This window comes from Rhynchophorus ferrugineus, unplaced genomic scaffold (assembly GCF_030347505.1).
Source record: "Rhynchophorus ferrugineus isolate W39M unplaced genomic scaffold, kcgeb_rfMv2 rfM2, whole genome shotgun sequence".
Taxonomy (NCBI): domain Eukaryota; kingdom Metazoa; phylum Arthropoda; class Insecta; order Coleoptera; family Curculionidae; genus Rhynchophorus; species Rhynchophorus ferrugineus.
In genome coordinates, this window is record NW_027472581.1 from 41,346,258 (window position 1) to 41,362,670 (window position 16,413).

General features: G+C 30.9%; 1 protein-coding gene across 2 annotated transcripts in view; it reads right to left on the reverse strand.

The window, feature by feature from the left end:
• LOC143190961 (protein phosphatase Slingshot) overlaps nucleotides 1–16,413 on the reverse strand; it is a 376,206-nt gene that overhangs the window by 36,288 nt on the left and 323,505 nt on the right. The window lies entirely within an intron of this gene.

A 16,413-nucleotide genomic window follows, 5' to 3' on the forward strand; every position in this document is an offset into this window, starting at 1 on the left:
TAACTCGGAATATAGAACCTTAGAAATGTTTTTTTAAATATTTTGGAAATTCCTTTTTACCAGGGAAGAAGCAAGCGTTCGAGATGATCATGCGCAAACATTCAAGGAAGATTCGGCGAACAGCTCGAACCATTCGCGGTCTTCTCAGGTGTTCCTCTACAATCATTCGATGGATTTTATGACAATGAATTTTAAGACAATGAAGAGCGACGTTTGCTGCTAACAAACACAGCTACAACAAGGAATACAATACTAACAAGATTGAAATTCAACTCAAATTTAAAATTCTTATGTTGATACAACTTTAGTTTAGTAATTAATCTATTTGTAGATTTCTGAAAAGGTTTTAAACATTTTAAATTTTGTAATGACTACAAAATAATCCAAAATAGTCAGAAGAAATATTCAATGTCACTATGAGGTAGACATAATAAAACCATAAATTAAAAATATTACCTCTATTTGGCGCATAAAATTCATAAATAAATAATCATCAAGTAATTCATCTGTCCAGGATAAAAACATGGATTATATAGACAGGTACGAATTTATATTTGCTACATTTGATTAACTGGCGACTACAAGATAACTTGGATGACTTGGTTAGTCACAGTCTACATAAAAAATGTTAAAATGAAGCTGCTAATCTTGATACTGTAGTGATATGATAACTACTGCCTATATAACATAGGTAAGTGACTTTTCTAAAAATTGCCGTATCTAATGGATTTCACTCTATATTATAGGTAAAAAATATGATCTCAAAATTTAAAAAACAACCATCAGATATTTACTATACGTCATTTATCCAGCGTCAGCAGAAAACAATGGGAAATGTTTGCAAACTGCTCGATTTTATCTGCACGAGACTCATACAAATTTCAAAAACAATATCTCTTACCAGTTTTTGCGCGTATACCCGTTTTATATATTCCTCGAATAAGCAGGTTTTTCGCCTTTTGATAAATACTCTGAAAGTATCAATAAAATCGAAGCTTCTTGAGGTTTTTCTCTACCTTCTTTTAGACAAACCTTCATTGAACATTAAATTCGCGATGCTTATAAGGAATTACCAGGCCAGCCAGTCTGCTCGTGCAGCGTTTAAATCTACTTACCTTTTAAGGACACCAGCCTTCGGATAGGCGTTCATTCATTTTAAACGATTTTTGAACGGAAGATGAAAAAACCGACGCGCAATTACATTATACTTCCTAGAATTTTATCTCCTATAGCGAAACATCATACGGGTACATATATCATGTCACATACACGTGTTAGACACACGATAATTGTTAGAAACTGTTTTAGTATAGAAATTTATTTTATGGTTTGCGTTTATACGGAAACCGAAATAAATTGCCATAACATTTAATATTTTATTTAGCAGTCCCAAGTACTCTATAAGTTATTGTGATACATAGTTTCATATTCACCATATCCTTTTGGCAATCCTTCCGCAGTTACTCGAAGCGTTTCTTGGTGTGGTTAAATGGAGTTCAGACAAAAGTATTGTAGCTGAAGCTGTAGGGTCACAAAAGGTGAATTGAAGATGCTCAACGACCCCTAGCTATAAACTATTCCAATTATTTGTGGTGTAGTTAAGTGGAGTTATAGCGAAAGTATCGCAGCTGAAGCTATAAGGTTACAAAAGATGAAAACTGTTTTAAGTAAGAAAAATTCAAGTTTTGAAAAACACCCCTAGTTCGTAGATTCCCGGCATATGAATCAAAGTTCAAAGTATAAGGCCATCCAATGCAGACTGAAGTTGTTGTAAATTAACATAATCTACTGGAATTTGAACAGAATATTGCAGTTCAGGGTGAACAGCCACTAAATGCGAATTGTTGTAGCTCAGTTTCTTAGCAGTACACAATTGGAATCTGGAGTCATCAAAGCCCAACCATAGAGGAACAATTCAAAGAGGGATACCAAGGAAATTTGGGCAGAAAGAGTGCCATTTCGAAGATCTTCAAAGACAAACTCGAGGATGAAGATACAGGCAATACTCACACATACTATTACAATAACTATAAGCTGTTCAGACGAGATAACGACCACGTCCAAAGGATTGCCGTGTTTCCTGGAAATTCGGTTACAAGTTATTCATTTTGTTATAGCATATTTTGTCTGACATCAGCCTGAAGATATCTGAAGCTTTTGTCTCAAGTCATTCAAAAGATGTAAAAGTAGCGCCTACAGATAGACACTCAAAATATTGAACAATCTTGATTAACAACTATACTAAGTCGTAACATGTAATTATAGTGTTAAGTATTAATATTTCTGAACTAAAAAGTAACACGTAACTAGTCTGTCTTACAAAGATTATTAGTAGATTTTAATTTAGGTACTGAGGTAAATAACGTAACTGATACTTTTATCATATTAACAACAAATATTATTATAATGTCATTACTTAAATATATTACTTATATATTATCGTGCAACTGCTATTAACCATCTATTAGCGTTAACAGCAAACTATTTTTAAATTAGTGTAACTAACTAGTTTTAGAAATTAACGTCTGGATTTCTTATATAACGATAAATCCCACATTTTGGTGTATGTTTATTTTACTCAACGATATAAAACAATAGTTTACTAAACAAATAGTTTGTTATTTTCAGAAACTACTGAAATGTTGAATTAAGAATGGATGTGTGGATAAGATACATATAAAATTGTAATCACGATTTTTCTGGTTCACAAACACTACATTTGTTAAATGTGAGTTTACGCTGGAACTATATATGCTATATACACCTACGGAATCTAATTACAGGGATGTTCTGCGAGAAGTAATATAAATATAATATAAGCGTTTCAGAGTGGAGTCCTGGGAAACGTTACTTCACAGGATTCAAAATTATAATTATATAACACTCCACTCTCTTGTTGACATAAGTACTGCAATTATTGGATAACACTGTCATTTTTAATATCTGGAACCAAGTCGTTTGATCATATATAAAGTGTTAATGAATACACAAACAACTGGCTGCTCTAATATAATTTATTTGAAAAGTTATAGGTCAGTCAGCACCGATTACAACCAATGTATTTGAAAAATATGTTAATGCATATTTAAAGATAAATAAACAGGGAACACCGCAGTAATCTATCGTTAAATTTATCGTAAATTTACAATATTCTTCAATTCATAAATCTCCTGTTTATCAACCCGATGTAGATCTAAATCTAATTTCTCCACTGAAAGTTGCCACTGAAATTGATAACCTCAATCCTAAAAAGGCAACTGGTATAGATGACATTCCACCTGGATTATTGAAAGAACAACCACGAAAAGCAATCATCACGTTGACATATATATTTAATGCCTGTTTAAGGCTGAAGCATGTTCCGGAATGCTTAAAGGTGGCACAAATAATTATGCTCAAAAAACCTGACACACTTGCAGAACAAGTCGAATCTTACAGGCCTATTTCGCTACTACCTGCAATATCAAAGCTATTTGAGAAACTAATATTTAAATGTGTTAAACATTTGGTAATAATACCAGATTTTCAGTTTGGTTTTCGAAATCACCATTCAACAATCGATCAAGTGCACAGAGTAACTGCGGCTACTCAAAGAGCGTTTGAGGAAAAGAAATACTGCGTAACAAAAAAATTGTTACCACGTAACTATTGTCAATTGCTGAAGTCATTTATTCGGAAGAAAATTTAGAGTATCGCACGAAATGGCGTTTTCGACATTTAAAACTATTTCGGCTGGAGTTCCACAAGGTAGCGCCTTAGGACCTCTTCTGTATCTGCTCTACACTGCTGACATTCCAACAACAAAAGAAACACTTCTTGGAACCTTTGCTGACGACACAATTATTATGGCAAAAGATATATCTCTGCCTAGGGCAATAGAAAAAGTGCAGGTGGCAGTCAACAAAATTTACAAATGGACGAAAGATTGGAAAATTCAACTTAATAGCTCCAAATCTGTTCACGTTAATTTTACATTTCGGCGAAATAATAAAAAGTTAATTATATCACTTAATGGATGCCCGATTCCTCAAGCAGAATCAACTAAATACCTTGGAATCCATCTTGACGGTAGATTAAATTGGAAACATCACGTTAGACAAAAAGCAAAACACATTAGAGCCAAAATAAGACAACTATACTGGTTAGTTGGAAGATACTCTCAACTTGATCTAAAATTAAAGAGGTTGATATATAATACAGTTATAAAGCCAATTTAGACCTATGGGATGCAAATATGGGGTTGCACTAAAAATTAAAATCAACTAGTCATACAACGCTGTCAAAACAAGGCCTATCCTATCGCTATGTAACCAATGAAGAACTGCACGATGATCTGCTATCCAAGATTTTGCCTTGAAACACGAAAGAAGATTACTAAATAATACTAACGTGGAAGTAATACAACTGCTGGACAGCGCGCAGGATGTCAGGAGATTGAAGCGAACAAAACCATACGAACATATATAAAGTGTATACATTTAGTGTAAACTATAGCTATAAGTTAGTATAATTTTATAATTAAGGAATACATATTGCTGTATTTTCTCGCACTCGTCTTGCTTGTTAATTAATCCAAGTACATAGGAAACGTAGTAATAAATTAATTGTAAATTAAGGTTGTACTAAGCGTATCTAATAAAGATGTTTTAAAAAAATGCATAAATACGCTTCTTGCCGCTTTTGTAATCATAATATTATAAAAAAGAATGACTAAATAATTAAAATAAATTGTTAATATAGAAATGTGGTAAAACATATCCTGATCGCCGAGGGTGACATCTATTCAAGGTTATCAAAGTAAAAGTCTAAAGTATCTACATCACACACAAAGAACATCACTTGATTCATAAGAAACGATGATGGGAACGAAAGCAGCATATGGAAGCATGAAGAATGTCTTCATAATTATGTTAATAACGAAGTAATTTACCAAATCATCGTTAGTGTATTCCTTTCGTTTTTTAGTTAAAACATGGACTGCGATAGTGTTAAAATAGTTGCTGAAAGCTGTAAAATAACATGTTAAAAGAATATATTCAAATACATAATCATTCTATGTAAATTCCGCTAATATATTACTGGAAATAATTGTATATTTTCCATTTAATGGTCGGTAAAACCAGAAAAATAAAGAGCAATATATTTAAATTACACATTTTCGAATGACATCATATACAAAAATTTATTCAATATTCCCAAAATATTTATTACTTTATGCTAATTCGGTCTGTGATGGTTGTATATGAAAAACACACAAAAAATGTGCAGATCTTGAATGGAGTGAAAGTATCCCACATAAGTCGGCGGCAATTAATCAAGAAACTGCCACCGGTAAAATTCTCAATATATTTGTAACGACGTAGCTATTCAGTCATCCTACAAACATGACCCAAAATGTGTGTAATTAATTCACAAAATATGTATATGGTCTATATATTAGTATCTACTTAATATGCATAAAAGTATCAGACGTATTTAATTTAAAAGCTGCGTCATAATGATTGGTAGATATTTATTTTCCTTAAGGTAACTGTGTACTTAATAAACATGGTAAAGGTAGTGTTGGTGATGAAAAAGATTTCTTTAACAAGCGTTAAATCAGTTACACCAAAAGCATTGTTAGTCTGTACATGGTACACAAATAAACCTTTTTTTTTTCACTAATTAGGTTAAGAAAATTATTAAAACTCAGTAAATTATATTAGGTACTTATCAGGAAAGTATTTTGATATATTTTTTTTCTCTTAAAAAACACCTTTATTGAGAAAAATTATTACAATATATATTAATTAAAATATTTTCTGATCTTTTTGCCTGATGATACGATGTCAAAAGAACAGTATTAATATGGCTGCGATACAATTATGGATTAACCCGTTTTGCACTTCTTCAGAATTTTGAAACCGTGTGCCTGGTCAGATCAGATCAAATCTGAAGGCGGTATGACTGGCGCGTACGTTGGGTATGGTAGAACTTCCCATTCGAGTTGTCAACAGTGAACCCTTCATTTTGAACTTCTTGCACCAATATGTTGCTCAATTTTCTGTATACGTTATTCAATAAAATGTCGTTAATCGTCTCCAGTAACAGTTTAATTCGGTTTTAGCAATCCGTAATATATTACGCACTGCTGATCATACCAAATATTTCGCTTCACTGTCGATGTGGATGGTTTTCTTTGATTAACCCCTGACTTTTAACGCTTGGGATGATCGCAGTAGATCCATTTTTCATCACTAGCCACAAAGCTTCAGAGAAAATTTCTGTTTTGTCCGGCAATCATCATATTCATCAAATATGGTAACTTCCTTCTACAACTGTAGCTATTAAAATATCATTCATGGAATAATCCAATAGAAAGTGTTTGAAGACTACAAAAATTATACGGAAATAAATAGTAAAAATATATCTTAGCTTTAATCGATTGTAGGTAGATTATGACACCAGAATAGCCATAAGAATAAAGTACTATAACTAACAAAATGTAGTATGTAATTTTGCAATAAATACCAATAAACATAAAGTTTCAAATAACAATATTTTACATGAACTTATTTATTTTAGCATAACACGTTTATTACTAATTTGTAAATAAATTAGTTAATACATTTGATATATTTGAGTTAGTACCAAATAATATGATAATAAAATAATCTAAAATAAGCTAACCGTTGATTGAAATTATGGATTAACTGAGTGAATATATAAACTGTTAAAACAGTTATAGACTAAACATTTATTTACAGGTGTAAACAAAAGTTAACTTAAAAATTCAAGAAAAAAAAACATTGCAAAAAATTACAAATATTCCCTTTCATTTGGGAAATATATGATGTAAATAAAAACCGCGCTTGACATATTTAGATCATGGCTATGTCGCTTACAGAATAAGAACGATATAACAAAATAAAACCGCAAATTATTGCTTTTATCTGAATAAAATAACCCACACAAAATATCGATAAAATGTTCAATATTGAACCGATATAATTGCCAAAGTATCCATGGTAAATATCTGTCAAGGTTTTTGGCAAAGTCAATCATAAAAAATGCAGTAGGAGTAACGCCAAAAGGAAACATTTCCAAAAGAAGACCGATATAAATCTAAAGTATATTTCGATTCATCATCATCATCGTAAAACGATTTAAACACCATTGTTCGTATATAATAGATTAAAAATAGAAATTTAATTGACAAACCATCCAAATCGACTTTAATACAGGAAATAGAAAATAAAATTGATTTAGATTTATTAGTGCAAAAGAGAAAACAATTTAGATCTGATAATGGATTGAACATCAACGACAAAAAACGTAATCGTGATAGAAGAAATCTGAAGAAAAAAAACGCTACCGACGAATTTCTATACGGCAGTCCTCGAAATTTGTTGACCGATGTCTGAAATGAGGCCACCCAGTTCGCTTTTGGTCAACGCAACCTGTTGGCTATATTTGGTAACGAAAGATCTCTGAATGAAACCGGTGGAAAACATCTTAAATAGCGTTACGATAATGACTATTACTGCGTTTCTCAGTCTTGGTTCAATGATTTCTTGTCAAAACTATTCAAATTTAAGCGTTTAGTATCAATAATTCTAATGGTTATACCATTTTACAAAAACAGTGAAAAAAACAAGTAACTAAAGTTAACTTTTGCATCTGCTAAAATGTTACATACATAAATAAAAGCATGAACACTAAAATAAGAAATGAAGTGATAAAAAAAAGGTACAGTAAGATTAGAGGGAGTGTAACTATTAAAAAACAAGAAAACTGAAACAATTTGTAATAAATAACATACTGAATATATAAAAGTAGTAGAAAGAGAACTATTAAGGAATACGATCTCTTGGGATTTTTAGTGACAATTTAAATACCATCTCAGAGGGCAGCTCAGTCAGTTACTGGATTGGCTATGGACAATCACAATTACGAAAAATCCTCACAACAAAGACGTACAAATAGACTGAATAGAAAGCAAGAGGTGACAATTCTATATCATAGTAAGTGGCATATGAATTAAACCCGCAGAAATAACATGATTTATATCAGATTGGAATAAACAGAGAGATCAAATATAGAAGAAGAAGATCAAAGACAGGAAGGCGTGGAATGGAAAATTGGATAGAGACTGATCCATAATCTAAAGGTCGGATTCATAGAGTATTAAGACATGCACTCACAATAGCTCAACAACGTTTTAAAATAAAAAAGTTTGTTATGTTTAAAAATTGTCAATAATTAATAATGTTGAATGACAAATTAAAATGGAGATAGAATGCATAGTGACTGTAATGGTGAGTTTTTCATGACGATACGTTCTAAAATACAAGCTTGACGTTCCGTACTCAGTCAAAGTAAGAACATTGGTTTTAAAATTTAGTTCATAACAAATCAATACTCAGTAATATAACTTTTTGTTCTAGAATTTTAATTTTCTATACGATTCCAAAATTTGCATATTTATCAAGTCTAATAAAAAACAGATAATGTGAAAATAATTAAATACAAATTCGTAAAGCGTATAAAAACTCATCTAAATGCATCGTATAACATTGTGAAAAAGAAGAACATTTACGATGAATTTTACTGTATTACGTTATTAAAAACTGTAAAGTACAAAGGATTTTTATTAAGGCTTGTGAGGCTCAAGAAAGCTTGAATTGAATTTTATTTTTATGTGGACGGTAATTTTGTTATCTATGGGTACTCTGAAAAATTATAAATTTATATTTTTGATTTACTATAGCGAAAGTACAGAATATGTTGTTTGTTAGCCAAGTTACAGTGAAATAAAACCTTGATATTTACTAAACATAAATACAAAAGAAAATGTCAACTTCAATTACAGGTACTTTATGAATAAATTGAATATGTTAAATATTAACACCGGGATGTCTATTATAAAGGTTAATTGTGAATAAATAAAATAAATCATTAATAAGCCGTTCCAGCTAATTATAATAATATATATTATATATTTATTATATAAAATGTCAAATACCAATAATTTAGAGAATTCACAGATAGAAGTATATTCAGAATTTCGAATTCTACAGACCCAAACGTACAAAGGTAGTTCTTGACAAAAAACATTTAATATTTGATTGACCGCAACCAATACCTCTTAAAGGCTTTGCAAACATGATCAAGAGTCCACTGAAAGCCTGCTATTTATTTATCCATGATAGAACGAAAAGATCATTGCAGTATATTTCTATTGAGAATGTGATGATGTTTCGCAGCAATATAAATGAGGTTGAAATTCGAGCCCATAATATTAGATTATCATATATTATAGTGGAAGAAATTGTCAGAATTTTGAGTAAAATAGGACGAATTAGTTCCCAGTAGCATATATTTCAGATGGTCAAGAAATGGTGAGCTATATGCAAACTATCATGTAATTCCCACGCTTGATGAATTAAAAAACAAAGAATATTTTGTGGGAAAGTGTTATTTCATTGAGAAATGTCTCAGTATTCGAACCTTTATTTATATACGGTTAATTAAAATGACTATTTTGAAGCTCAATGATTCTAACTGATTAGGCGAGATGAAAGTAAGTGAACATAAAGCTGGGAAAACGATACCAGGATAAAAATATTATTTTAGAGAAAATAAGATTTTCTTTTTATTTAGGTTTTCTGATTTAAAATAACATTTTAAAAATATTTAACATTTTTGGTCTATAAATTAATTTTAAAGGGTAAATCGTATTTGCTCTTGTAATTTAATTTGAAGAAAAGGGCAGCTGAAGGTCATCGAATGATGTGTGAAGCTCATGGCAATCATGCTCATCGATTTCAACATGTCAATACTAGTGAATACGTTTTAGAAGTAATGATTTTGACACCGAAGACAAAGAGTGTTCTGGATAGCCAAAACAATTTGAAGACGAGGATTTGAAGGCATTACTGCACGAAATATGCAAAATTTTTGGGAGTAGGAACTGAAGAAATCATTTTCGATCACTTGAAGGACATGGAAATGATGCAAAAGCTTGGATATCTTGTGCTGTATGAATTGAAGCCAAGGTTAATTGAAAGGCGTTTGGTCATGTGTGAAATGTTGTTTCAATTACAATATCTGAAATATTTTTTGCTTCAAATTGGTCCTGCATCTACATCGACGACAAAGCCGAATATCCATGGCTCTAAGCTAATGCTCTGTATTTGGTGAGATCAGCTTGGTATGGTATACTATGAGCTACTAAAACCTAATAAAATCATTAGTGGAAATCGTTATCGAATAGAATTGACGCATTTGAGCAGAGCACTGTGCGAAAAACGGCCGTAATACGAGCCAAGACGCAACAATGTTGTTCTTCAACACCATAACGCTCGACCACATGTTGCCAAACCGGTGAAAACACACTTGGAAATATTAAAATGGGAAGTGCTACTCCACCTGCCGTATTCTCCAGATATTGCTCTCTCTGAAAATTCCAAAAATGGATCGACTCATGAATAGCCTCTAAATATATATATATATATATATATATATATATATATATATATATATATATATAAATTTCGTACATAAAAAGAAAAAAAATGTAGTTTAATGTTATAAATATAAGTCAATTATTGTTGCTATGAAGATTAATAATTAAATATATTGAGTAATGAATAGTAATTAAATAATGAACAAAATAAAACACGAAAATCTTTCAATTGCGGTACGTTACGTCCATTGATCGTACGAATAAATTTAATCGAACATTTATATCGCAATGTAAAGAGTTGGCCCGTGTCCACGTACCGTAGGTCTTCCCTTAAATGGCGACGGCACTGCCGCCTTTCGGCGTCGCGTCGACCCCCGCGTCTCGCCATCCCATAGCAGGCTTTTTTTAGAGCCCGCCACAACTAACTGACCGACGACTTTCCTGTCCATGGCCTTTTTCGTTGTGCTATTTAACTTTACGTAGACGATTTATAAATAGACACAATCTTGATTTTATTAGTCTGTTAAAACATAATAAATAAAATTCTCTAAAATAGTAATAAAATTAATTAATTTCCAAGATGAAATATCTGTTGTATCAATTTATCATAATTTTCGTGTCCCTTACATAGATATTTTAAATTGATTTATCATTATCTAGTAAGTTCTTTTTATTGATTAAGCTAGTAGTTTTAAGTAATTTTGATACGGAAGACACAGCACTCTAAACAGCCAAAAAAAACTTTAACACGTGGCTTTGAAGACCACAATTTATGTATTTTAGATGAGAACTGGGCAAAAAATGGCCGAAATACAAGAAAAGAGACAACAATGTTATTTTTCAGCATGTTTGTCATGCTCGACCACATGTTGCAAAACCGGTAAAAACATACTTGGAAACATAAAATGGCAAGTGCTACCCCACCTACAGTACTCTAAAGACCTTGGTCTCTCTGATCACTATTTACTCCGACATATTTCCGAGTCGTGACCTGTCTGAGCAGCGCTTCATATCTTATAAAGATACCAAAAAATGGGTCGTGAATGACCTCAAAAGATATACCGTTGTTTCGAGATGGAATCCCTAAACTGCGTAAAAGAGAGAAAAGTGTAGAGGATATCCATGAATAATATTTTGAATAAAATAGATTGTACCGATTTTTTACAGTATGCTTTAAATTTCAAAAAAAATTGAAAAAAAAATCCTTTAAAACTAATATATCCGCCTAATACCCCCAAATAAATATGCCTTTAAACTATTTTTAAAATACAATTTTAATAACATATAATACTACAAACAACTAGAAAATTATTAAACAAACATAATATCTATTACAATCAAAACGATGAATTTATATAAATATAATAGAAGCGAATAGTATGTATAAACTAGAAAGGAAATAAATTATTTATTAATTTAAAATTACTTTCTACTATTTCCTTTTTCATTTGTAGAAAATGTATTAAGAGCCATTAAGTATTGAAAATGTTTTAACCAACGTTAGCCATTTAAACTGAATCTATGAATTCCTATGATAATATTCTGCGGTTTTTATGCACACATTGCATCCAACTTCGGAGATTTACCAGGAATTATCAATAACATTTTCTTTTTAATAAGGATTTTATAGAAATAAAAATAAAATAAATAAATGAAAACTGAAAAAAATTAAGAGAAACCAAAGAAAACTAAGAACCATTCAATCCAAATATATAAGCAAGATGCATAGAATAAAACAACTGAACGCTACAATAAAACTCTGAGAAAGTTTAAAACAAAATATGATTTTAAATATAATAGCAGCTACAGCGAATATAGCCTAATCAATAATTCGCATAAAAAATGGTTGAGAGAACAATGTCATGAACAATGTGAAGGAAGCGAACATTCAGCAAGCTTCAATAACACTTATTAAAAATTAAAGTTAAAAATAAATTTAACAAACATTAAATTAAAATTAAATTTAAATTCACAAATATGACAACTGAGGGGATGTCTTACCTTTTACTTTTTTAACAACTAAATAAAAAAAACTACGAATGCGAAGTTAAAGTTGTCATAAATCGCTTACGTAGACTAAATATAAAAATAAGCGAAATTGTCTAAAAATGAGTACCCCAAACACGTTGCCAATAAAAACCAGTTAATAGACGTTTTATAGTTCACGAATGGATGTCAAGGTTTCGATTTTGACTTGAGTCCCACCGGCTATAACGCAGTTGCGCTTTTCCGAACATTTTCGCCAATGTTGTTCGCTCTAATCCGAAAAGTGTCAAAGTCAAGGGAATATAGACCGATTTATTAAACCTCACTTAATGAGCTTACCTTCTCGTAATCGCCAGCGTGTATTTCTACAACGGCGAATGTTAAAAATACATCTTTATGTGTTTTCCAAGGCGAAATGTTCCGACTACGTCATCGTATTCCACGTGGCCCCTTCCTTCGGGACTAAAATTAACATCGATTTGGAAATTGTCGGTTACGTCATACTTTATCATGGCTCTATTAGGGGCAAGTTATTTTTAGTAAAAAAAAATATTTCGGGCTGTTTCGCCGGTTCAGCTAGGCCTTCAAATCAACCACCACCTGTGAATGTGGCTATTAGATCTGATATTTACGTTTGTATGTTTAGAAATTAATATATTACTACTGTTGTGTTGTACTTGCATTAATATACAAGCAAGGCGAGTACGGGATTAATATATCAGTATTTATTTCCCAAATTAAAATAAAACTAATCTATTTAAGCTAAAGTTAAAAATACACTAAACAACTTCGTGTGGTTTGGTTGGCTTCAATCGCCTGATTTCCTGCGTGTTGTCCAGTAGCTGTATTGCTTCCACGTTGCTGCGATTTAGTAACCTTATTTCATGTTTTAAGGCGAAATCTTTAAGACGTCATCGTGCAGCTCTTCGTTGGTTACGTAGCATAAGCATTGGTAATTAATCGTAAAACTTTGTTTTGGGCGCGTTGGATTACTAGTTGGTTTGATCTCTTAGTGCAACCCCATATTTGCACTCCCCATAGGTCCAAATTGTCTTTATGATTAACTGATAAACCAATCTCTTCGATTTTAGGTCAAGTTGAGAGTATCTCCTGACTAACTAGTACTTGCTTGACTTTGAGCCTAATCTGCTCTGATTTTTGTCTAATATGATGTTTCCAGCTTAAACTACCATCGAGTTCCGACATATGTGTTGATTGCTTGTTGAATCAGGCATCCGTTTTTGTCAATTCGCCGTACCGCAAAATTAACATGGACAGATTTGGAGCTATTAAGCTGCATTTTCCAGTCTCTGGTCCATTTGTAGATCTTGTTTACCGCTACTTGTACATTTCTACAGCCTTAGACAGAGATACATATACTTTTGTCATGATAACATGTTAGAGTTGAAATAATTTTGATGTTTTAAAAAATTTAATTATCAATTGTCAGTGAATAAAAATATCTAGAGATAACTTCAGATAAGTTAATAAAGAAAAAGCACATGCAGACGCAATATGAATAATTGAATGGAATTCCAAAGTCAGGACATATTCAGCATTAAAATAAATAATAATTGAGTATTTTAGTAAAAGTCTGTATAAGAATATAGTATTCTATTCAATTCCGAATATATACCATGAAACTTCATATCAAAGCTATTTAAAAGTTTCGGAATACAAGGTCAGAAAGATTATTATGTTTTAGCATTAATCAGGATTTTAGTCCACAAAATTGAAAAATCGAATTTTTTCATATTTTCAAAGCTTAACTCTTTAAGAATATACTCTTAAGAGGACAAATGCCCTTCAAGATGAGGTATCTAAAAACAAAACTTTAAAATGATGTTATGGTCCTATATTTTAAAAGTGATTTTTTTATGCTCTAAAATAATTTCATACATCACGGTGTTATTTAGTTTGTATCTAAACTTAACTAGCCACTAAAACAAAGCAACTTTAATAATCTTGCAATAATTAGAACGAGACAAGAAATAATGTTCAGATGGTGATAAAAATACTGCAATTTATAAAAAAATCTATCAAGGCAAAGCTTCTATGCACACTTGCGTCAGTACCATGGCAAAATTCCAAAAGTTGGGATACAAATTACTTCCGCATCCATTATATTCGCCAGAATTTAAAAAAGCATGTGCTTGGTTACGTTTACATTATCTATTAATGTTAAAGGTTACTACTATATGGTATTTTACATACTAAGTTCAATAACTTCCGAAGTATCATTTATTCGTCAATAGTAGAACAAAATATAGTCACTATATCAATATTATTGATTAATCAATATTCAATTGATAAATTGAAATAATCAAATGAATTGATCAAATATTAATTAATATTCCATCAATAATTTTATCTTGCTTTTTACAAGCTGCTTAAAGTTAACGTGTTGACGAAATAATTGGACATCGTGTAGTTACTATAGGTATACAGATTAAGGTAAAATTTTAAAGAGAAGTTAGAGTTGAGTAAAATTATGTAGAAAAATACGAAATTTTAAAGAACTAACTTAATTTTTAATTTGGTTTCAATGCTATTTTCCAACTAGTCTATATAAATATATATATTGTCTATATAAAAATATGTCGACATTATATATCTATATATTCTTCACTTCTGATGACATTGAATACTGAATAATATTAAATAGGGAAGGAATTCTTTAGTTTATATTTATGAAATAAAATGCCGACTAAAGTTTGTTTCCCACAGAAACACAATAACAACTAGAGAGATAGCATAACGTAATTAACATAATTCCATATTTATATTAATAGCTTAACAGTAATACCAATAATTTAAATAACTTGTTCGTTAAGATTTCTTTAAACTTTAAAACTTTTCTATCATTACCGAATTTGTTACATTTCATATATATAGCAATATTTGTAGTATAACAAAATCTGAATCTCTCAATGATATGTCTGAATCTGTCACTGATAACATATATAACATATCATATACATATATATATATATATATATATATATATATATATATATATATATATATATATATATATAGAGATTCAGATTTTGTTATACTACAAATATTGCTATCAGAGTATTGATTAATATCACATTTTATTATATTCATGTCATAATTAATCGTGTTATTGTATGTTATTATTGTTAGTCAATTAACATATCTAAATAATAATTTTAATAACAAAATAAACCTCAACAAAAATTAAGAACTACGACATCCATCAATATCAATAATAAATGTATGAAAATGTATAAAAGTATATGAAATTCATAATTGTGAATGATCATAATTAATTGACATGATGAAACAGTAATTACGATTATTTTGTTAACCCATTTTGAAAAAGGAGAAGGTTCTATGTTCGGCTGTATATTTTTTTAAATGTATGTTCGTTGATTTCTCCGTCATTTGTGGACCGATTTTCCGCGGTGGTCCCATTGGAACAAAATTAGGATCTGATGGAGGAAGGGGGGAAATCGAGGGAGATGTTCAAATTTCAGAGCCACGTAGAAATAGTTTTCACATATTTTTTTATCTAGAATAATCAGATATTTGTGTAAAATGTTGTTACTGAGCTGGTGTGACGGAAAATCGGAAGCCGTTCAGTGCAAACGCCCTTCAGTTTGCTCTTTAAGCACTAACCATAGCGTATCAGACCTCGTAGAAACAATGAAGGCGATTGCTTCTATGGAGTAGTTGTTACAGCGTGTAGCTCTTAACCGGGGGTCGCGAGTTCAATTTTTTGTTGTTCTAGTTTAGTTAGAACATTAATCAAATTACTTAGGCTAGGCAGCGGACCCCGGGGCCTCAAGCGCCCCTTATTTTCAATCATTGTTGCTTTATTCATATTTTTCCTCGCACGGACTGCACCTTTACTTGGCCTACCCATTGTAATATTAAATAAACTAACTACCTAATTTATTTAGTAAATATCAAACATTAAAAAGAGAAAAATAAAATATCATAGCTATCTAAAT